This window comes from Lygodium microphyllum, unplaced genomic scaffold (assembly GCF_053477565.2).
Source record: "Lygodium microphyllum isolate KBCC unplaced genomic scaffold, Lygodium_microphyllum_v1.1.10 scaffold_149, whole genome shotgun sequence".
NCBI classification, from domain to species: Eukaryota; Viridiplantae; Streptophyta; class Polypodiopsida; order Schizaeales; family Lygodiaceae; genus Lygodium; species Lygodium microphyllum.
Genome location: NW_028229632.1, coordinates 37,704 through 61,724, shown reverse-complemented (window position 1 = coordinate 61,724; position 24,021 = coordinate 37,704). Strand labels below are relative to the sequence as shown.

General features: G+C 37.1%; 2 non-coding genes across 2 annotated transcripts; both read right to left on the bottom strand.

Annotated features, from left to right (window-relative positions):
- Nucleotides 1-17,533: 17,533 nt before the first annotated feature.
- TRNAR-UCG (transfer RNA arginine (anticodon UCG)) lies at nt 17,534-17,607 on the bottom strand. The gene has a single exon. It is a non-coding gene; the product is annotated as a tRNA-Arg (tRNA).
- Nucleotides 17,608-18,610: 1,003 nt separating this feature from the next.
- On the bottom strand, nt 18,611-18,683 carry TRNAK-UUU (transfer RNA lysine (anticodon UUU)). The gene has a single exon. It is a non-coding gene; the product is annotated as a tRNA-Lys (tRNA).
- Between the last annotated feature and the right edge of the window lie 5,338 nt (nt 18,684-24,021).

Genomic DNA, 24,021 nt, shown 5'->3' with positions numbered 1-24,021 from the left:
CCAATTGTAGTCTTGTCCGGAAAGCCTAATAAAAATTACATTTTTTACTGAAACCTATTTGGTCAAGCATCTCCAATAAATCAAAAATTAAACATAGTGAATGTATAAAGTATAATCCATTTAAACCTATGGCCACTTAGGCCCCTTTCTGCCGACTAAATCATGATTCCAATGCTGCTTTTCAAAAAACAAAAACAATGCAAAAGGCTGATAGGCAAGTACTATGGGTCCTCTGTCATCCGTTGTAGGGCCCTTTAAAGCGCTAGGCGTGATGAATAGTCAAAGGAAAATAATTTCTATACGATGGACGGAAAATAAAATAGATCTATAAATAAGTTAATCAAAATAGACACAGATATGGCGATATTCATATAAATAAATATATATATGTATATTTATGTGAATATTTATTTGTGTTTAAATCGTTTTAAAAAGATATAGATATTAATTAATCATTATGTAGATTTTCATATGTGTAAACTTAGATACAAATAAATATTTTTATCTACTTGTGATTTGGTTCTTGATTTTCGCACATCCCTGGAACCTGTTAGGAAACGCTGTTGAGCGCGCTTGGCTTCGTAGCTTCTTTTCAGTTGAATTTGCTTAATCCATAAACAAAAAAGGCCCTATAGACGCAAAGCCTCTTTTATGCGCTTCGCTAGTTTCTTGGTGCTTCTTTTTGCGGGTTTCTTCCCTTACATGGACTTCGCCGTTATTTCCTATAGGCTATATGATCACTTTAAGATGTTGATTTGTTTCCTGTCCCCAATAATATGGGTAATTTGCTCTGTTTGTCTTTGTCCAGCTCGCATTATTTCGACCGCCGGCAAAGAGTACTTTGGTAATCACACATTGCAATTGAAAGTATTATTACATCAAAGGGTACTTCAATTCACGACAACTCAGGTCCATCTCGTAGAATGATCACAGCGGACTCGTATAAGGATCTTGGGTAAGTTCATGAGATCTTAACGGTATCCCTTTACTTGTCCTTTCATAGATGCGTTCTTCTCATCTGTCTTGCAACGTGTTAGTAAGCTATGTGTCCGGTGCACGACCTCGTGTTGAGGTCTTCTATACTGCCTTTAGACAACCCATTTCGGCCGCTCAACAACTAATAGCGCTAGTCACGATTCCTATTAGGGCTAATAAGTAAGCCCCACAACTTAGAGCAGCAAAAAATAAATAAAATTTGCTGCAAAAACCGGCTAACGGAAATATTCCTGCATATAAAAACATGGTAATAGACAAGGCAACAGCCGAAATGGGATTAGTCTTTGCTAAAGTGCCTAAATCCGCTATATATTTGATACGAATTTAACGTAATGCTGAAACCATAGCAAATGCATTTATAGTCATTAATACATAAATAAATATAGCGATCAGTAATGATTAAATCCCTTCTATGGTTCCACGTAAAAGACCGATCAAAAGATAACCTACATGTCCTATAGAACTATAGGCCAAAAGTCTTTTTACTCCCTTTTAAGCCATAGCAGCCAGTGCTCCTAAAATCATAAAAGCAATGCTGCAAAAAAAGAAGAGTTATTACCATGTTGGGTCATAAAAACTATAAAGAAAAACACGTAACATATTAGCAAGAATAGATATTTTAGGTATAATAGAAAAAAATGCCGTGACTGAAGCAGGTGAACCCTCGTATACATCAGGTGCCCATACATATAGAGTCAAAAGTAAATCATTAATTAGACCATGCCGTAGCCATCTAGTCCTAATTTGCCTAGCTAAACACTTGGGAAATTCCGCAATGATTTACTATAGTGTTCCTCAAACCGTACATAATCGTTGCCTATCGTACGGCTTTTTAATCCTACGACATTTAGATCAGATAAAATCAAAAGTTCACTGTTTTTAGCCATTCTACACGTTGTCAAATATAACCAATCGGGTCACTGAGAACGACTTTATTAAACTCAAATAAATAGAAATCATTTAATATAAATAAACCTCTTCCCTTCCATTATCTCCAGTGTTTCTCTAGGTCCAAAATGAAACCTGGTTTATAGATCACAAATCTGCCAATGACGATAATGTATCATTGGTTTCCTTAAAAAAACACTGCTTCCCAACCAGTCAATGAACCGGGTCAGGGCTAGAGCCTCTGTTCGGTTCAGAGCCTTCAACTCATGGGAGAGTGTTACAGAAGCTTTTTTATGCTTTCTAGCCTTCGGAAAGATTTATCCTAAGTGCCTTGCCAGCACCTACTAAGCGTTTGAAATTGATATGATGTGAAATAAATAGATAAGGTATCCTATGAACAGGTAATTATTTGGTCTCGGTAAACCGCAAAGGAATTGTTTTACAGGACTATTTGGAGTTATCAGCAACAGTAAATTTTTTTATTTTTCAAACCCTTACACCACTTTTCAAAATTAAGAAATAGGCAATCAGGCAAAGGAGTCTACTTTTTTTTGTCAACATCCAAAGCATTTCGAAAAAAAGAATCAATAACGCTAAAGCGACGCTTCCCTTGCGATTCTTTTGGGCCTTTTTGTCTAAAGGAAGCTTCCCATATCTGATCACCCAAAAAAAAAAGCCAAACGACGGCGAAGCAAAACTAAAAAAACAAGTCCGCTGACATACGACGGCATTACTTGTAATAAGGTAGCTTCGTTATTTCAATATAACTCTGACCAAAAACAAACATAAACAAAGGGTGAAGAGAAAAGGTCAGTTTTTCACAGTCACAAAATAAACTAAAAGAATTCGTTACTTCCTTTTTTTGAGTGCTATGAAACAAAATAGTTTCTTATGCGCTCTGCAGTTTCCTAACCAGCCATTCAAATCAGATAGTTTCCAAGCCACCTATCCAATTCGGTTAGCTTGTGAAACAAAGACCAAAATGAGACGAAGCTTTGATTGGGTACTAAAGGTCCTATGATCGCCAATTGGGGATTTAGTTTACCCTTGGATTTCGCCGATATAGCTTATGGTCCTGGTGTCTTGAGATCCCGTTTCGTTAATTGTCTTTAAGCAAGCAAGGAGTTGGCTTTTATAGAGCTGCTTATAATTTGTCTAATTTATACCTTATCGCCATTTTACCTCGACAAGCAAAAAGTGCACCGGCATTTGTTCGCATGTTTTTATTGTGCTTAGAACATGAGTTCATTGGATAGCCAGTCAACTAAAAGATAAAGGAGATAACTTTGATTTGCCATATAGACAGGCTTATCTCATATAACACAATAAAGCTCGCGCAATAAGTACTCTGAGCCCCCAACCGCGCTTCTGTGACATGCTATAGTTTCATACTCTTGCGAGGCAATGATAAGTTCCATGCCCTGACACAAACGAAGTGCCCTAATAGTACCAAAATTGATTACAATATTTGCCCATAAACCATCTTACGGCCGCCCAAAAAGGAACTGCAGTAATTTTAAATAAAAACCCTATCGCAATAAATAAAATCCCCATAAAAATACCACTGGACTAAACATCAAACGAAGTGATTTCATATCCAATAAAGATTTTCGCCGATTCTTCAAAATTGGTAGTTCCGGTAAACCCATAAATCATAGAACAAATAGGACAACGTAAACTTTTAACCATACCTCCAGCCGATATAAAAGTAAACCACCTCTTAACCGTACGTGCGACTTTTGTCGCATACGGCTTGCACGAACACCAGAAAATCTGGAGGGAACCTCCGGCCGGGAACTTGCGTTTTAAAACGTTATGCATTTTATGGCTTATCATAAAATTGACATATAGCGCTTACTAAGGGCTTCCCCCCTTAGCGGCAACAAATAAAAGAGTTTCTTTCAGGACACCCAACAAAATCAATAAGTTGCCGATAGCACCTTGGAGCCTCTGGCTCACTTGCTCCGGCAATATAAAGTGGTTTTCTAGTGTCTAATCTTATTTCCGTTTTTTCAAGCTCACTGCGTGCTAAGCTAAAGACTATTTGTTTCTAATGATACTTGCGTAAAAACAAGAGCCCATAATTTATAACCCATAGATATCTCATAGCCAAATGGTTTTGCACCTTCACATTTGAAACCTTGCAAACATAATAAGGTTTCATCAGCACACAAAACATCATTCCAAAAATACGGAGCCAGATCAGATGCACAGAAATTTTGCCGGCTTTAGTCATCAAATAAGCTATCTCTTTTTCATACAGGATATAATTGGCCGATTTGTCTTTCTTCCTTCCCAACTTATCTATCATAACTGACATGAAGCACTCCTTGCTGTTCTTATCCTAACATATATTGATATTATTGCAAAAATGGATCCTAATCTTGCTTGCCTTTCTGTCTGCCAGCGTTTCCGAGGCAAAAGAGAGAAAACCTGCTTTATTTAAATCTCTTAGGTTAATCCATTTTCAGTTCCTCTTCGCAACGCATATAAGCCATAATAATATTGCGCGTATCATGGAGATAACTCAATAGAGAGACACCAAGTCAACCTCAAAAAGGTCTCAAAGAACAACCGCACAAGAATATTTGTATATGCGAATAGATTTCTTTTTATGTCTATAGATATATTTATGATTAGACATTTATTTATTCGTGTATGCGTATACGGGTGGTTTGGAAATGTTGTCTAATGAAATTTTGCTTTCCATAGAAATAGACGACAGTTTATTTTCTTTGGTTACAAGTTTGAATTGCATTGCCTTTTCATTTTTTCACCCTATCCATTCGGTCAAGTATGGCAAGCAGACGAAAAAAAGTTTATTACATTCAGCCAAAAAAAGCTATTTTTAGGTCCTAAGATTCCAAGCAATCTGCACCATGGGCTTTCCAAACCGTAAAAGAAAGATAGCTGATTTTATTCGCGATGCATCGCGATGCAAATTAAATGGACCCTTGCCCTCACAACAGCCAGCTCATATAGTAATTTTTTTTAATTAAAGCATAGTTATAAGTTATTGTACAACATTTTTGTCCAGACTCCGCTTGCCCGATGACAAAAGATGGGTCTTTAGACGGCTCTTAAGCGTACTTTCATAGCTTTTAATATAACCTTATATCATAGCGGAGTGTTGGTTAGGGTTTATAGCGTACTCTCTATTTTATTTGGGGATATTTTGCTTATAAGCAAATCAGTGGAATTTTCTTTACGTATATATTCAAAAAACCTAACCACTCAATGCTGCAATGTCTAATCTTAAATAACAGAAATAAGGTTTATTAGATGTAATCACCAGCTCTTATCCTAACCGATAAATAGTTCATCTTTTTACATTAAATCGGACCAATGGCTTATATGATCAAGGCCGAAGACTCAATTTGTCCGATCAATTTAGTTTAGGTTATTGTATGCTCCAAAGCAATCCATAATAGATATACAAAAGTTTATGTAATTAAGTGTTCCTAGCCCCAGTGGACATCTCAGTGAATGTCTTAAAGAGGGCCTCTCCAGCCGATGAAATAGATATCCATTCGCTTCGACCATTCCCAGCTTGTCTCCGGTCACGCTCATTCCAAAAGAAAGTAAAGATAAGGGCACTTAAGGGATCCTTGGAAGGACCCAAGAAAACACATAACATTAGCTTAGGGTTTAGTAGACTAGCCAAGGTCGCTCCTTTAGTCGAAGTATTTAATTTCTGTGTGCCTCCCTACCGCCGGTCACACCTCCGGAACTTCCACTCTTAAAGATATCTATTCCGCTCTATTCTTTCTAATTCCAACTCTGCGCTGAGGACTTTATCCATCGTGAAATGAAATAGAGGCCATGTTTATATGGATCGAAATCGAATCTCCCTGCATAGTCAATCAGCCTGTCGACATTGCTTAAGGATGTTTATCTAACAAATAAAATTATATATACATAGAATAGTTTGTATGTGAACCTCTATACGTATATAGACAAAAATACATATAAATATGTGTATCGGTAATTGGCCAGTCGTACCCAAACAATAATATTCCAAAAGAGAATGCACCTAGAATAAAGTATTTTAAGCCAGCTTCTGTAGAAAATTCAAAATTTCTTCTCGAGGCTGCGATCACATAAAAACATAAGCTTTAGGGCTCGATGGCTAGATACATGGCAATTGAATCACAAGCTGAAATCATAAAAGGCATGCTGCGGATGGAAAGTGGAATCAGCACGATAGATTCAGGGGCATTTAATCCTTCCCGTCCGAAATAATCAAGGCACATAGCAGGAATACTAACTGTACTTAACAATAAAAAGATTTCAAAAAAATAGGTTAAATCATCTTTTATACAAGTATTATAAAGTAAATTAGCAAACATTATAGGTGCGCCGGCAGCGACCAGTATAAAGGTTATTAGAAACCGGTGAAATAGATTTTAATCTTCCGGTCAGAACCATACATGCAAGTTTCCTTGCATATGGCTCATTTATGATAACTTCTAAGAATTGACGAAACAAAAAAAGACCAAACCTGTATATAATGGAATGTGCTTTTTGCATAAGCTAACCTTTTGGACATCTATTTTTATATTCAATGCATATAGCCTATATTATGCCTTCGTTCATTGTCCGTCCATTTGCCGTGTTCAGGCAATGCACTTAACGTTATTAAATGTTGTTGCACCCGTTTCCCAAGGGCTTCAATCATATTCCACAAAAAGGTTTATTTTGTATTAGAAAATGTTTAGTTATACAATAAACTAAGGGGGTTTCATTGACATAAATGAAATTTCATATCATGTTGTTTCATCCCTATGAACACTAAAGCCGCCAATTTCAAATATATAATGAGGCTAATAAATGGGTGTGTCGCAATAAAATTTACTAGCTAAGCATATTGTCTAACGATTTAAACGTAGCCATTCACTTAAAGGATATAAAAAATCTTTATTATTTTATATCCAGAGCCTATACTTAAAACAAAGCTAAAAAAGTCTCGTCTCTGGGCTGCTCTCTTTGTTAGTTCAATTGCTAAAATAACCTAATTATTATCACTGTATAGGCCAGGAAGTTCGATGTTTGAAAACCCATATATATTGCAATTTATTTGATTTATATCCGATTGTTAAGGTCTCATTGCGACTCTCTTAGCCAACCTCCGGAGAAATGGATTTGATTCATCAGCCGAAATTGATTAGATGAACTTATCGATTTGTCAGCTCTTATCGATATTTCACTGGCTTGCTCATTTTATATGATTTCTTTTTCCCTAATCGAATAAGTGCAACATCCTAAAAATGCTCTAGCACGTCCGTTTATAAAACATTAAGTTATTTTCCACTACCCTTTCCCCAAAACTATCCATGCCAAAAGACATTATTGCATGCCCAATTTCAATTGCCTGATATAATTTCTGGAATACATTATGGCAGGATCTTTCACCTTACTGATTTACAAAGCTCCAGTTGTCAAAAATTGGACAGCTATTCCTTATTACTATCAAAGTTAATTGTTATGGTATATAAGAGATTTATTTAGGTGATCCCTGGATTGCACATCCGAAACTTAATTCGCCGTTTAGCGCCACGCACGCGAAAGCCGCTCATCGTAACAACCTATAAAGAAATGACCGCACATAAACAGTAGCGTTCAAACCCAAGTGCCTTCCGAAACATCAAAAAAAGTTACCTTGCTTTTACTGTGCGCAATTAGTCCTGCAGCGAGTAAATAGCTCCTATGCTATAGTTCCCAACAACAGTTTTCAATTCCTGTGGGTCAAAGAGTCCATTTAGACAACAGTTTCCAATCTTTGCCTCTTAAAACGTGCCGTCCTAGGCGCATAACACTAAGTAGACCTAACCAAGTCACATTGCGTACTAACAATGGATAGTCATATCGCTTAGAAGTACTGAATAAAGTTCCATACACAAGCAAAATAATAGTTGCGTTAACGAGATAAATTTCCAGGAAAGAGACAAGGAAATCATGCTTAAATAATCCTTTTAACGATTCCTAAGTTTGCTCGGTTTTCAGTTTTCTTTCCTATCTTCCATATGCATGAAATTCAATGAGAAGAATAAAAACCGGCACCCATTATGTATTCTCGGCTAGCTATTGAATCTATACAGCAGTGCATTCTGACAATAGCCAGAGCTTTAAATTGGCTATTCGTAAAGGTTGATGATGATTTCTTAGTAAGTTATTAGCTTTTACTAACAACCGTAAGCGGAACGGCCACTGGCAAGGCGAATCATCTTACATTCCGGATACCAAAGATTGTTATTATACAAGAATTCTTGTATCGCTCATGCAGATCTTCCATCTACCGGAAACCAAAGGATTCATTGCAGGAGAGTAAAGTATGGCTGAAAATAGAAGGAATTGACGAGAAGCTAACGCTTTAGGTAAGTACGATAGTCATTACAACTGTTTTTATTGGTTTTTTAGTGGCTTTTCTCCTTATTGGTTTTTGATATAGTCTCCTGAACTAGTGCTTTCCTCGGAACCAATGCATTTAAAAAACGATGTATTTACTTTCAAATAAGATTGACTATATGAAAGACATATTTGATATGATTTTATCATTGCCAGAACCTATGCATTTACCATAGATAATATATTTACTGAAACCAGAACCCATGCATTTATCAAAAACATAGCCAATGCATTTACCGAAACCATAACCAATGTATTTGTCCCATTTAACTCTTATAAACAGTTTAATTAGAAACATCTTTTTTTATTAAGAAAGAAATATGGTACAATGCATTTACCGAAACCATAACCAATGCATTGGATCTTCTTCTTTTTCTTTAAAAACAAATGTCCTTTGGTTCTTTCTTATCCCTTTTTCACATTGTTATACATATCCATCAACAGCTTATTAGTAAGTATTATGAGATAGAGAAACAGTCCATCAACACGTTGAACATTATGAAACAGTCCATTAACTTATTTATTGGTAAGATATAGAAACAGTCCATCAACATATAGACCATCATAGCCAGGATCAATTTCAATTTTTTTTGATTTTTCGATGAAGAACAGAGGGATGGAAAAAATTGCTGAAAACCGAACGATTTTGCAATATCTTCCATATGTCACAAGATGGGATTATTTAGCTACTATGTTCACGGAAGCAGTAACCGTGAATGCGCCAGAAAAGTTGGCGAATATTCAAGTACCTAGAAGAGCTAGTTATATCAGAGTGATTATGCTTGAATTAAGCCGAATAGCTTCCCATTTATTATGGTTGGGTCCCTTTATGGCAGATGTTGGTGCCCCTTCTTTTACACATTTCGAGAAAGAGAAATGATTCATGATTTATTTGAAGCTGCCACGGGTATGCGAATGATGCACAATTATTTTCGCATCGGAGGGGTAGCCGCAGATTTACCCTACGGGTGGGTAGACAAATGCTTAGAATTTTGTCACTATTGCCTACCAAAAATTAACGAATACGAACGACTCATTACGAATAACCCAATCTTTCTTAGACGGGTCGAAGGAATCGGTTTCATCGCAAGAGAAGAGGCTATCAATTGGGGATTATCAGGTCCAATGCTACGAGGTTCGGGAATTCAATGGGATCTAAGAAAAGTGGATCATTACGAATGCTACGACGAATCGGACTGGAAAATCCAATTTCAAACAGAAGGAGATTCTTTGGCTCGTTACCGAGTACGGATCGGAGAAATGAAGGAATCTATAAAAATTATTGATTAGTGAGGAATACCATAAAAATCTATTTGCTAATAAATTCAACTGAGTATAAATTCAGAGTATGAATACAATGGATACCTAAATATGGATTGAGTAACAAAAATGAAAATATCAAGAATTCTTTATCGACACGATGCACACTGATACAGAAAAAATATTTGCTTATATTTCTTTGTTCATGCTTTTCTTCACTACTTTGTCTGAATGGGTCTATTCAATTGGCAAATCTAAAAAGCTTGAAAGAAATTTCAGTCATAAGAGCATGGTAATCGCTTTTGCGTGCACAACTGCCCTTATGATTACTCGTTGGATAGATTCTAAACACCTGCCACTAAGTAACTTATATGAATCACTTATCTTCATTTCATGGAGTTCTTCCTTAATTTATTTCATTCTTGCTCTTAAAGATCGGGATGGTTGGTCAAGCACAGTTACAGCATCGGGTGCCACATTGATCCATGGATTTGCAACTTCAGGTCTTCCCGGGGGGATGGAACGACAGACACGGTTGATACCCGCCTTGCAGTCGCACTGGTTAGTAATGCATGTGAGTATGATGTCATTGAATTACGCAACCCTGTTACGTGGATCTTTGCTAGCAGTGTCTCTATCAATTATTTATTCCAGTTCCAAAAAAGAATGTTCCGTACTTGCTTTCAACCGCAATACTATTCATTTGATATCCACTTGGTGTATAGCCCAGGATTTTTTCAAACCAATAGGAACAAAAAATGATGCTGTAAAAGAATCTTTTTTTCAATTATTTCTAAACCTAGGTAAGTACCAGTTGGTTAATCGGATGGACCAATGGATCTACCAAATGATTAGTTTAGGATTTTCTCTTTTAACTATTGGTATTCTGTCCGGGGCAGTGTGGGCTAACGAGGCATGGGGATCTTATTGGAGCTGGGATCCTAAAGAGACTTGGGCACTGGTGACTCGGTTAATATATGCTACTTATATTCATGCTAGAATGACTAATGGTTGGAGAGGGCAAGTACCCGCTGCAATAGCATCCATAGGATTTCTCTTGGTTTGGATCCGTTTCTTAGGGGTTAATCTATTGGGAATTGGTTTGCATAATTACGGCTGGTTAGTTTAGAAACAGTGAAAAAGGTTGAATTAATCAGATTATTGAATTAATCAAATAATTTGATTAATTCAATAATCTGATCTGGTTACAAAAGAGTTTTGTGTGAAAATTGAATGCGAGCAGTAAACAGGTGAGGATGCTACGTGGCAGTAACAATGAGATGGGCACTGGCAAAAGCATAGTATGCTAAAAAGAATATATAGGAAATCTTATGGGGAATCCTAAGTTAAGTGGATTCCCCATCAAAGTTTTCCATATATAAACATTTTTTAACAAAATTTTTATCCTCTATTTTATTGATTAAATAGTAATAGATAAAAAAAAATGAAAATGATACAACACCTTTCATCGCGAAATTATCGATCAAGGAAAAACAGTGACTACTTGGCTGTTCCACACGGGTAGAATCATGTTGGGGTACAAACCGATACCCAGAATCGGTAATAAAAAACAAATCAAAATGAAAATTTCTCTTGGTCCAATATCATTTAGGGACAAGTCTAAGTAATTAACTTTATTATAGCCAAAATATATTTTACGCAACATTGATGATAAATAAATAGGGGTTAATACTATACTGGTTGCTTCCATTGCAGTCACCAGTATTTTGAAAAAGGGGGAATAAGTTGTCTTGGTAACTATTCCTAGAAAAACTAATAACTCGGATACAAAACCGCTCATTCCCGGTAAGGCAAAGGATGCCATTGAAAAGGCACTAGACATGGCGAATAATTTAGGCATTGAAATGGCTATTCCACCGAGTTGGTCAAGGGAAAGGGTCCGCGTTCGGTCATAACAAGCTCCTGCGGAAAAAAATAGAGCTGCGCCTATCAATCCATGGGAAAGCATTTGTAAGAGGGCCCCGTCAAGACCTGTATCTGTCGAAGAACCTATTCCAATGACTACGAATCCCATATGGGAAATGGATGAATAAGCAATTCTTTTTTTTAGATTATATTGGTTTGAACAAATTAAAGAAGCATAAACAATTTGGATTGATCCTATCAATACCAACCACCACGAAATTCTCGAATGAGCCTGAGATAGAATTTGCATATTGACTCGAATTGATCCATACCCACCCATTTTTAGGAGCACTCCAGCTAACAACATACACGTACTGTAATGGGCTTCTCCGTGAGTATCCGGTAACCAGGTGTGAAAAGGAAAGATTGGTAATTTTACTGCTACAGTTACTAGGAATCCTGTGTACAAAAGTAATTCCAATGAAACGGGGTATGGCTTCACAATCAAGTCTTGAATGTTGAAGGACGGTGTTCCACTCCCATAAAAACTCATAACTATAGCTCCAACTAAGAGAAAGACGGAACCTAAGCTGTGTATAAAACGAATTTTGTAGCCGAATAGAGACGTCTCTTTCCGCCCCATATAGAGAGAAGTAAATAAATTGGGATCAATTCTAATTCCCACATAAAGAAGAAGAGAAGAATGTCTCGAGATGCAAATAGTCCTATTTGACCACTATACATAACTAGCATTGAAAAATAAAACAAATGTGTATTTTTAGTGACTGGCCAAAGTAGCCGACGACACTGCTGCAGTAGTAACAAGACCCGTAAGTAGAATCAGACTCATGGAAAGCCCATCTATGCCTAGCCTCCAATGGAATTGAATAGAGTCAATCCAACTAAAATTTTCAAGTAATTGAATGGATTGGTCGTGAATATGGAAATGGCAATAAAATATATAAGTGATTAATGCAAATTCTAATGTACAAATGCCTAAGGTGTACCACCGGACCATTCTACTGCCTTCACTCTGAAGAAATAATGGAATCAAGAAACCCGCAAAAATTGGGAAGAGAACGATTATCGTTAGCCGAGGTACGTTACTCATCATGGGTGATAATTTAATTGTCTTGAAAGTTTTTTGGTAAGTTCAGATCAGCATTCTGACTCATATCATTCCGATTCATATCAAGATCTTTTATAAAGATTCGAGTATGAATCGGTAATGGTATAAGAAAAAGAAAAAAGTAGTATTTGACTAATAATCTTTGATACAACTAATTAATAAGCTAAACCCGTGCTGCGAGTCGTTTCAGCTCCAAGATAAACACGTACACTTAGGAAATCTGTTGGACAAGCGGATTCGCATCTCTTACAACCTACGCAGTCTTCTGTTCTGGGAGCAGAAGCTATCTGATTGGCTTTGCATCCATCCCAGGGTATCATTTCCAGTGCATCTGTCGGACAGGCTCTAACACATTGTGTACAACCAATACAAGTGTCATATATTTTTACTGAATGTGCCATTGAATCCCAAAAGATGCCTTAAAATAAGTTCTATTATAATGGCCTAAATCCACATAAAAGCATAAAAGTATGGAAACACTTTGTAAGACAGTGGAAAATGGATTTGCATATATGGTTTTGGATAAGATTATAAAAGGTATGCCGAAAGAAACGGATCTTTTCGTTCCGAGGCTACGGATTTGTTCATTTATTAGTTTCGGGTTCGGTGAAAGAAGCTATTTGGATTGAATGCATCCGTAAGCTGGAACCTTTTGGGCCAATCACTTCATAATTCGCTAATTAGCTGAATTGTGGAACGGCATTTTGAAAGAGGAACTGCACGCTTCTGCCTTCCTGCTAGAAAGAGCAATGCAGGTTCTGCCTCCTCGCTTGCTTGCTGCGCTTGCTTTTACCGCTACAGCCCTTCCTTGCTTCAACGTTTTCCATATAGCTTGTAGCCTTTATTTCAAGCAATTTACTAATTGTTTGTATTTTCCGTATAGCTTGTAGCCGTTGCTTTAAGCAATTTCCTAATTTTTGTATTGCGTTATTTCAAGCAATTTTGCATTGTATGGCTTGTAGCCGTTATTTCAAGCAATTTCCCAATATAGAAAAGTAGTAAAATTTCTCATTAAGATGAACATTGGGGCTATGTATTGCCGGGGCTAACCAGACCTATGAGGCTGTACGGGTCTATTTCTAATAATCGTTTAGTTCTGGCCTTTTCCTATTAACTCAAAAAAACTAAATGTAACTGAAAAGCTAATAAAAGGACTAACTAAACCGTTTCTTATTCTCATTAAGATGAACATTGGGGCTAATGAAAGGACTAACCAAACATACGAGGCTAGCTGACGGGATTAACCTGAAACTCTTAATCTTAACGTTGCTAATTCAACTTTTGGCTTTGCAAGTCCAACTTTTAGTGTTGCTAATCCAACTTTTGGCTTTGCAAGTCCAACTTTTAGTGCTGCAAACCATACTTAACAAAAACTAGGAAATAACGACTTAAGGCTGAAACGCTTTATGTAACTGAAAAGCTAATAAAGGGACTAACCAGACCGTTTCTTATTCTCATTTCAGGGTATGGGCTAAACAAACCTATGAGGCTGTACTGGTCCATTTCTAATAATCGTTTAGTTCTGGCCTTTTTAATAAGAAAACTTATTCTTTATAGGGTGTGAAGGCAGGTGCATTCCTTATTAATCCGGGTGTGTTTGTGGATTGAACAAAACTTAAGCAATGGAAGATAAAAGGTGAGTGCCAGAGAGAAGCGTTAGCTTTAGATAAGTACGATTGCTGTAGCCCTTAAAGAAAGTGTTTTCTTGCAAACCAAACCTTTCGCCTCGCGTTTCCCAAGCAACTACCAAATTATGTGACCTGTGGTATTGCCAGCATGGGGATGTTTAACCAGATTAATTAATGGAGATTGAGACAGATGCAGCATAATCTTTTAAATAGAAGAATCAGTTCACCGATAGAGGGTTTGACAAAGACCTCTCAGTCAAGTGTAACAAAAAATCTAGAATTAAGCCGGTAATTTCTTTTAATATATCTATTGATTCATCACCATTTCAATAAACTCAATACGTATTAATCCTCTATTTCGATAAATTACTAGAGCAATAGATAATCCAATGGCAGCTTCGGCGGCTGCTACAGCTATTATGAATAGGGAAAAGATTTCTCCCTCTAATCGTGGACTTTCAAAAGAGTTGGAAAATGCTGTAAAATTCATATTAACCGCATTGAAAATCAACTCAATACACATGAGTGCTCGCACCATATTTCGACTCGTGATTAATCCGAAGAAACCAACACGGAATGGATAGGCGCCTAACATTAATTCGTGCTCTAGCGTGATGTATCAAAAAAACTTGATCATTCAAGTATTAGTAGAATTTTGAACCAATTATCATTGATCGACACGATGAGGATTTATGCTGGGAGGAAGGTGGAGGCGTAACAACTCCTTTGTCCATTACGTCCGTTCGTTCCTCACGGGCCACGGTGATAGCTCCTATTGAAGCAACTAAAAGAATTATAGAAAGAAGTTCAAAAGAAACCAAGAATTTTGTTAATAATTCATAGCCGATCTGTTTAATATCACTTTTTTTAACCAACTCTTCAATAATTTTTGATTGATCAATTGAAAAGTAATCGTAAGACCATTCTGTGTTTTAGGGTTGGTGATACAAAAAGAGTTGCGCAAGCCGCCGGGTAATACCAGACTCTTTGGTTGGATAGGAGTTGGATCCTACTGTTCTACCAGTAAGCATTACAGCAAATACAATCAAAACATTTATAGCTCCTACATAAATGAGCAATTGTGCGGCGGCTACAAAATCAGCGTTTGGTATAAGGTGGAATAGGGATATGCAAGTAAGAACCAATCCCGACATGAAAGCAGAATGAATTACATTAGCGAATGATACTACCTGATGGAATACCTAATTCTATTAGGATGAACATTTCTAATAGGGGCTAACCAAACCTATGAGGCTGGTATTGAAAGACAATGCAAGTGATGGTGTGTTTAGTCCCTGTGTCTTCAAAGATGTCATGGTGGCCAAATGCAGTAACGTGGAGAAAGTGATTGATAAAAGCTATATGGAACCTTTCAAAAGCACTAGTAAACGCTTGGTTGAGAAGTACGTGAATGACTTAGAAGGTTACGGTTTATTGGATTCTATGAAGCTTTTGGAATTATATGCTTTTGATGGGTCTATTTCTTTAGTTTTACAATTCAGTACAGATCTTCTGAGCAAGTTGGAAGATTATATCCATGGAAAAACTGTTGTTTCATGCCGTTTGTGAGTATCTTGAGAAGCACTCCTCACAGTTTACTCTTCCAGCATTCCTTCTTCTTCTCCGCCCATGCGTTGCAGGTCAGCAATTAAAGCAAGTGTTGATCAGCAAGGTAATTGAGCACGCAGATGCAGCTTGTGAGGGAGGGCCTAGTCTTGAATACCCCGAAAGCCATGCAACTTTCTTGTATGATAGCCTCGCTCATGAGTTTTTATCTCAAACAATAGAAATCAATGTCATATTGATGCATTAATCCAGTAGTTTATGGTTCACACCATCTATGTTCTAAAACTATATGCGCACAGCCTAGCAAAGCAATATGAAGGTCGGTGCAAGACCCTATGATTTCGATCATGTTGTTTTGAACTTATTAGTACAAATATGTGCAACCCCGTGGACCCTGCACTGCTTAGCAAGCTATCGTATGATTTTGTATCTCTTTTTTTAATCTTACCACTTTCCATTAATCTCTCATATCTTCAACTCACTTATCACAGTCCGTTTATTTCTTCTCAACCTCTTATCAATTAGCCCCTTTTCACATGCATTTAAATCTTTCCCAAAATTTCTCTTCAATTTCTATAAGTTGTAAGGAAAATTTTCTTAGAGATTTACAATCAAAGATTGAACCCAATGCTCCAGCTCTAATCTTTGGTAGCCCTAACCGGATCAATTTACCCATTTCACGCAATTTGGTTGGTTACGTGTCTTTTATAGCACCTTTTATGTTATGCCATATAGAAAGGGATTGTCTAGAATCGGTTGGATCCTTAAACTATGAAAACGACTTTCACATGATGGCGTAGGATAAGGCGAATCCTCTATCTAAGAAGAACGGGATGTGGTTCTTAGAGAATGTTTTCATCTCGGTGTTTTCTTTTTATACTCTAGTGTTTCCAGAGCTTTTTAGTGGTTGCATAGAATGGTCAAAGCCTTACAGACGACGAAATTGCTAAAAAGAAATATTTCTCACACGTGTTCTTTAGGAGAGATGGGTTTCTCACGAGTGCTTAAAGGATAGGCTATTGATATTTTCTTTCCCTTGGAATGGAATTCTTTTTACTTCCATAGCTCTTTCCCTCTAACTCCATCCTGTCACATCGTCGCCGTTGCTGCACCTTTTGTAATGTTACGTGGGTAGGAAAGCATAGAAATAAAATAACCGACGATATGCCTAGATAAACCAGTGGATATAGAGAGCGGATACGAAATAAAAGAAGATACGACGTCTGCAAGTCGGAAACGATCATTTCGTATCAAACAGTATAATCTCAGACTAGGCTATGAAAGCTAGAGAAGCGTGCTTGGTCCAAATCCAAGCACCCGGCCAAGACACTATATAAACAAAAAAGGTTCTCTGCCACATTGCTTAAGGGGTACGAGAGGATTGGTTTTTAAAAAACTACTTTTCTTTTATTTATTAGAACGGCATAAAAAACAAATAGTTGCTTTAACGCCTGCACTGAATATGGGCCTGTCCTATGACGTTCTAAACCCAGTTCACGTACCTTTAAAAGACAAACAGTCGACGTCAAAATACCAAACTTTCCTGTCGATGTGCATTGGGCTAGCTTTGAATTTCCTCATTTCACAAAGGTTTACTTTCTTGTTTCCACATTAAATCAACTACCAAATATCCCTAATGCTTAATGGCACAGGTAAAAAACAAACAAAAAAGCCCCTGGACCTGAAATCGTTGGTTTCGCATCGAATAGACATATAGATTAATAAGTAAGTAAACCAAAGTAATTAAGGCTTTTGAGGGCCAAAACTAAGAATAGACAGCGATGTGTCTTGCGTGTGCATCGAAGAGGACTTGAACCTCTAACCACCTGGTTCGAAGCCAGGCACTCTATCCAATTGAGCCATCAATGCTAAAAAAATGTAACTTGACATGGCTTTTTCCATAGGAACATTCATAAAAAATCCAGTGTATTTAACCATATCTTCTTTTTTAATGACGGTATCATTATTGAACATAATAATTCCTATCTTCTCATTCTCAGAATTTGAAGCCATTCCTTTGGAAAGTAACCTCATAAAGTTCACTATGTGATTGATATAGAGGAAAGGGATGAAATTTTTCTCGCCATGTTAGTTCGTATTTATTTGAAAGAAAGTAAGTTTTAACGGAATAAACTAAGTAAATGGAGCGCTAAAGCCAAATATGTATCCATAGCTATGCAGAGACGGAGAAAAATAGATAGGTATAATTGAAAGATGAAAAACTACGCAAACGAGTTAACATTTATATAGTTTTAAATCATAGAATCAAATTTCAAAATGAGCCCAATGCAACTACTTTTTGCTTCGTTTTATGGGATTTTGTTATTTGATTTAATTGGCAAAAATGGATAAGAAACGAATAGACGAGTAAGGTATTAATTGCAATTCTTTTAATTTGAGTCAACTTAAACCATTTTATTTCCTTGCGCTTTATTGCTTTGTTTGGCAATGTTTATTTCTTTGCTTTGCTTGAGCTAAGTTTTTTATGACCTGCTGGGCGATTTAAACTTTCTGACGTTAATGGATAAAAGCAAATAATTCTACAATGATATTTAGATATGAAATTGAAGGTCAGCCTCCATTATATGACATTAAAATTACATCGTAAATTCTGATAGTAATAGTATTTTTTTCTTCCGAAAATCCCTGACCAATTTTTTGTCTTTTCACTCCCTAAAAGAAACAAAGGAAAAAATGATTTGCCATTATGTTTTTTTTGAATCTTTTGTTTTCTTTATCGCGGTTAAACGAAGGGATGAGCTCATGTTTGCCCTTTTTCACAAAAGGGCGGTCTGGATTGGAGATTATCATGGCATAATAATCTCCATTAGACGGTACCATCTGCCTAAAGCATTTAATGTTTTAATGCTTCTGAGTATAGCAGGACTTGAACCTGCGACCATTAGATTAAAAGTCCAATGCTCTACCAACTGAGCTATATACCCAAATATTATTCTATTATTATTAATATTAATTAGAAGAGAGATTTCTATGTGGTAATTAAACGAAAAAAAACAACTCTGATGCGAGTTTTTCTTTGATTTTTCCTTTCTTTGGGATGTTCGGCAATGAAATTACGATTTTCACAGAAATTACTTAACGAAAGAAAGCTTAAGACAACAATTAGACAACATAACTTATGAATACTGGAAATGTTTAACCCGAAACTCTTAATTCTATTTGTAGCGTTACTAATCCAATTCTTGCCATTGCAAGCCTTACAAGAAATGGGAAATAATGAATGCAAGCTATACAAGAATTGCTTGAAATAAAGGCTACAAGCTGTACGGAAAATACAAAAATTAGGAAATTGCCATTACAAAGTAACGGCACGGAAGAGCTATTGTGGATTTGTAGAAAACATTTTTATCCTTAAGGATTGCTCGTAATGCGCTTGGATCCATTACCTGTAAAGATGGCCATTTATTGTTAATGAATACTGATTCTTTATATAACGACATGATAAAGAGAGTGGCGGGAAAGACTAATTCAAGTTGTATCAATTCCAAATGGATCGGTGGTTTCTCAACCAATTGGACACATATGAGACGTGAAGAACGCCCGCATTCCAGTCCACGTTTCTTAAAGATGTAGAAATGCTTTGAAGGATTGATAACACGCGAAATCCCAGATAGTTTAGTTGTACTGAATGTACGTAAAGATTTTATAGCTATATCCGAAGCCAATCGATCGTGAATCTCTATTGTATCTCTGATAGATTCCATCTCTCCGGAGGAATTGCATAAATTAGTTACTTATCCTATTTCCGTAAATAGTGATTCCGTATGGTTTACAAATCCATTCCGTTAATCGATTACGAAAACAATCATTCATTCGAAAAAAGCCCAAAGACCAGCTAGAAAGGCTCGAAAACCCACCGATAAAGCCATTCAGATTCGCATAAAAGCCAATAGGCCTTAAACAATCAAATATTAATAGCCTGTCCATGTTGTTTTTAATTGAAATCGCTAAAGTTGCTATCAAATTGCATAGTATTACTGCTTTTTAAGAGACAAGGATAATCCAGGCTTCACTAGACCCAAAGGTTTTGATGAAATGCTTTTGCTGCACGAGTACCGCCTGGAATGATATCGGATACGTTATGTCATTTTCTTGAGAGCATTAAGATCAAGAAATTTATGCGATTTGATCGCTAGACTTAATTGCAAAAAAAAAACATTTATTTGACATTATAGGATTAATGGAATCATGACTGATTATTTAACTAAGACCTTATTGGAATTTGCTTTTGTATCAGTTTTATTTTTTCGAATGGAAGTTTCTATGTCATGTGGGAACTCTCCGATTGTATCTTTGCAGCTAATATTTTCTATTGTATGGCTACGTCAATTCAGACGATTGGCCCATGAAACGAAGCCGGGGAAAGGGTTTTTTTGACATAAGTTCTAATAGAAAAGCCGGGAAGGCGTCAATTAACAGATATTGGCTACCTGCTGATGTGGTGAATGGAGAAAGCGTTAATTGGCTTGATCTGACATAACAAACATTTGCATTTTGCTGCCTGCTCTATACCTCTAAGCCAACTGTCTTAGGGGATGTAAAGTGCAGGAATATACGAAATTTCATTAAGGACATAGCTGGGATAATGGCAAATAGAAAGTTTCAAATTAAACGCTAATATGATATAAGTTTGCCTTTTGTTCCTTATTTTAGGCCACTTATCTGCGATAGTTTTGTTTGAGCCAGTTTATGGGCATTTTAATGCTGATTGAGAATTCTGTCGGCAGATAATTTATTTGTAGCCATTGATTACGCGTGGGAAAATAGCTCAGTTGGTTAGAGTGCTGGTTTGTCATATCAGAAGCCGCGGGTTCGATTCCCGTTTTTCTCGAATCAATAGGGCATGGGCGGTCTAGTCTTCCGCATGAAATTTGCTGCAGCAGGTTGCGGGTCCATCGGTAACCAAACGGAACCAAGCCGTACGACTTGTAAGTATCCTTTGCTGGTGTGTGATCTGAATCGCTCCTCCGTTCACCCCCAAGGAAGTGTAATATAGGTAGTACCAATAGATCCACTTTGCACATTCCATTCTATCAGGTTTTTCCACCATAAAGTTTATGATAGTTGCATCCTTATCCCCAAGTCCAGAATACCAGTTGTCCAGGGGTCTAACAACCAGTTCCATCACTGTTCCCCCGGAAACACACCGAACCGCTTAGCATACCTATCGCTATGCTCAGGCTCGGAAGTAATTCTGTTTCAGATGCAGAGCGGATGGGTGGGATCCTTTTATCTTTGATCTAGTATTTTTTCCGCTTTCTTCACCTGCGCCAACATTTTTAGATCTAATCATTAACCATGTACGTTAATAAGTTTCAGTCAATAGAACTATGTTCATACATCCTAATGTGCCAGTTATTTCATTTGCGGGGAACCAGAAAATCCTGGAAACAACGAGAATAGCCATCACGCTTTTGCCATATCATGGTGCGGCTTCGGACGGAAGTAAAGGCAAACAGTCGGGCGCCAATAGTGCTGCAATGGATAGGATGATCTTTGCAACTTTGGGAGGCGATAAAGTAAGGTAAATAAGTGGAAACGAGAGTACGGATAGATTGTAATGCTCCCGGATACACGTTGGAAAAACCAGTAAAGCTGGCCTTATTTGCAAATACACATTGTAAAAACCTGGCCTTATTATTGTTTATTTGCCGGCATTATTCCTGCTTATTTTAGGCCTTATTTTCCGATTGTCGGATACACTAAGGAAAAACCGTTAGTTTTTGCAGAACCGTGAGGATTCAAGTCCCTCTATCCTCAGTGAATAGTATAGGGGCAAAAGTCACAAAATTTCTGGTTTGTAAGAGTTCGTTAGGAAAGAGTATCTGTTCCGGACAAGGAAAAGAAAAGTGGATCTCAATAAGCAACCTTTTTCTATTCAAAAGCTTGCTTATTGAGAAAAAGTCATATGTCGAAGTCATAGATACGGATAGTTGCTATGTTTTTGCTTGGCCGGGATAACAACATAACAAGGAAACTTGATTTTTGGCCACCGTAACCTAAAAGTGATATTGATTAGCTTATGATCCTGTTAGCAGACAATGCTTGATGAATAGCAAAAATAACAAAATATTTTACAAGCACCTTTTTTTTACAAACCATCATAAATATCACAAACATCGCTTGGAATAAAAGACCAAACAAGAATAAGGGAAAGCAAAATGGACTTCGCCTCATTATTCCCCGGTGTGATCCGTTGGTCTTGTAAAATAGCCAGCGCTATTATATTAGTAATGTAAACTCCAATCAAAGGCAAAAAGAAATCGTCAAGACCTCCTGCCAATAGCTGAAATATTCAGCTGACTTTCAAGCCTTAGCAAAGGAATGGCTGCCCTTAGAGCTGTAGAAGCAGAAGGCTTGAAGCGCAAGATGAAAAATGAATGAGTGTAAGCTTCGTGGCCTGACAATTAACAGTGCTGATTATACTTAAGGACTCGTCATCATAGCAGCGGGAGAGAGCAGGGCAACGACAGATTGGGGATCGCCATTGAGCCTTTTTGAACGTCCGAAAAGGGTAAGTTATTGATAGCTTTGTCTAAGATAGGCCATCTACGCTCGCCGCGCTCCCCACGGAGTATGGCTCGCGTCCAGACTTTCGGTTGGGAAACGGAGTAACTTTCAAAAGCTCCCCCAAAGGAGGGCCGGCCAAGCCGTATGTTTTTGAAAATGGGATTTTTCCTTAAGCTTTAAAGCCGACGCGGAAACCCATTAATTTTTAATAATGTAGTAGATAATGATAAATCGTATATAATAAATGTAATGTGTGTTAGAGCATGTATCATTTCGATTACGTATTGAATTGACCTTTCTACATAACTTAAGACAAGCCTAACCTTGTGTCATGATTAAATAGGAAAGGGCTCGATACAATGGGAAGAGCCGTATGAGGCCATCAGTTTCATGTACGGTTCGGAAGCCAGGCTTATGTAATAATGCTGAAGCCTAGGATAACTGCATAGTTTCAGTTCTATTTCGTTGCGCGAAGGCGCCCTATGATATTCGGTGAACCCGTTAAAATACGAAAACATAAGTTATGATGGAAGCAGGAATCTAATTAAACTATTACACTTGCGTAATATGGTTTTGGCGAATGCAGGACTCAAAAGCCCCAAAGTGGAAGAGCCAAAAATTATTTTGTCAAAGCCACATAAACCCAATATTATTTTGCTAAAACCATTAGACAGGAAAATGGTTTGGATTGAATTGACCAAGATTTGGCGTGATCGTGAAAAGGTCAAGGGGTTGATTCTCAATCTGATGAAGGGCGGATATACTGTAGCTATCGCGGGGTTCATAGTTTTTTTTTCTAGGAGTCTTTTTTGCAAAAGTAAAAATAGCAAAGTACAAAGGAATAAAAGATTCCCTAGAAATCTAAAAGTCAAATCCCATATGAATAGGAACAGAAATGCAATATTAAACAAAAAAAATGACACATTTCGCAGGAATAGAACATTCAGAATTCTAAATATGAACCCAATAAAACGTAACATTGTAATAAGAGAGATTCATAACGTATCAATCAATTCCGTTCAAGTGCGTCAGGGCAGTAAAGTTTTTTGAAATCCTGGACTGGGCAGTGCCGGCGAGAAGTGTGCTTTGGTCTAAATCCAAGCAACCCGGGAGAGTGGCTGAGTGGTTAAAAGCGACAGACTGTAAATCTGTTGGAAACCCTTCTTCGCAGGTTCAAATCCTGCCTCTCCTAATAAAGTATTTGAACCTTTTCTTTATTCTTAAATAGCTTTCTTGCATTTAATGGGTGTTGGGACAGACCCAAGCACTAGATAAGATTTGAATGCTTAAATAGCATTTTTCGAAAGGAGTTTAAGCGAGTTCGTCGCAAACCATTTATTCCCAATCAAGGGCGCCTTTCCTCCATTCGATGAGAAAACCAATAGTCAAAATCCAAACAAATAGCATCATAGACCAAAATCCATACTAACCTATCTTTTCTAAAAAAACTGCCCAAGGAAATAAAAAAGTTACTTCTAAATCGAAAATAATAAATAGAAAAAGGACCAAATAAAATCATATATCAAATCGACTTCTAGCATCACTAAAGAGATCGAACCCACGCTCGTAAGCTGACAATTTTTCTGGATCTGCCGTTTTTTTACCTGTAAATGTAAAAGAAACCATGATTAGGATAAAAGAAAGTAGCAAACTGAAGATAAAACAAATTGCAATAGGTGCAAACTCATCCATCGTTAAATACTTAAACAGAAAAGGATAAAAATCCACCACAGACGGCTCTAACGTACTACA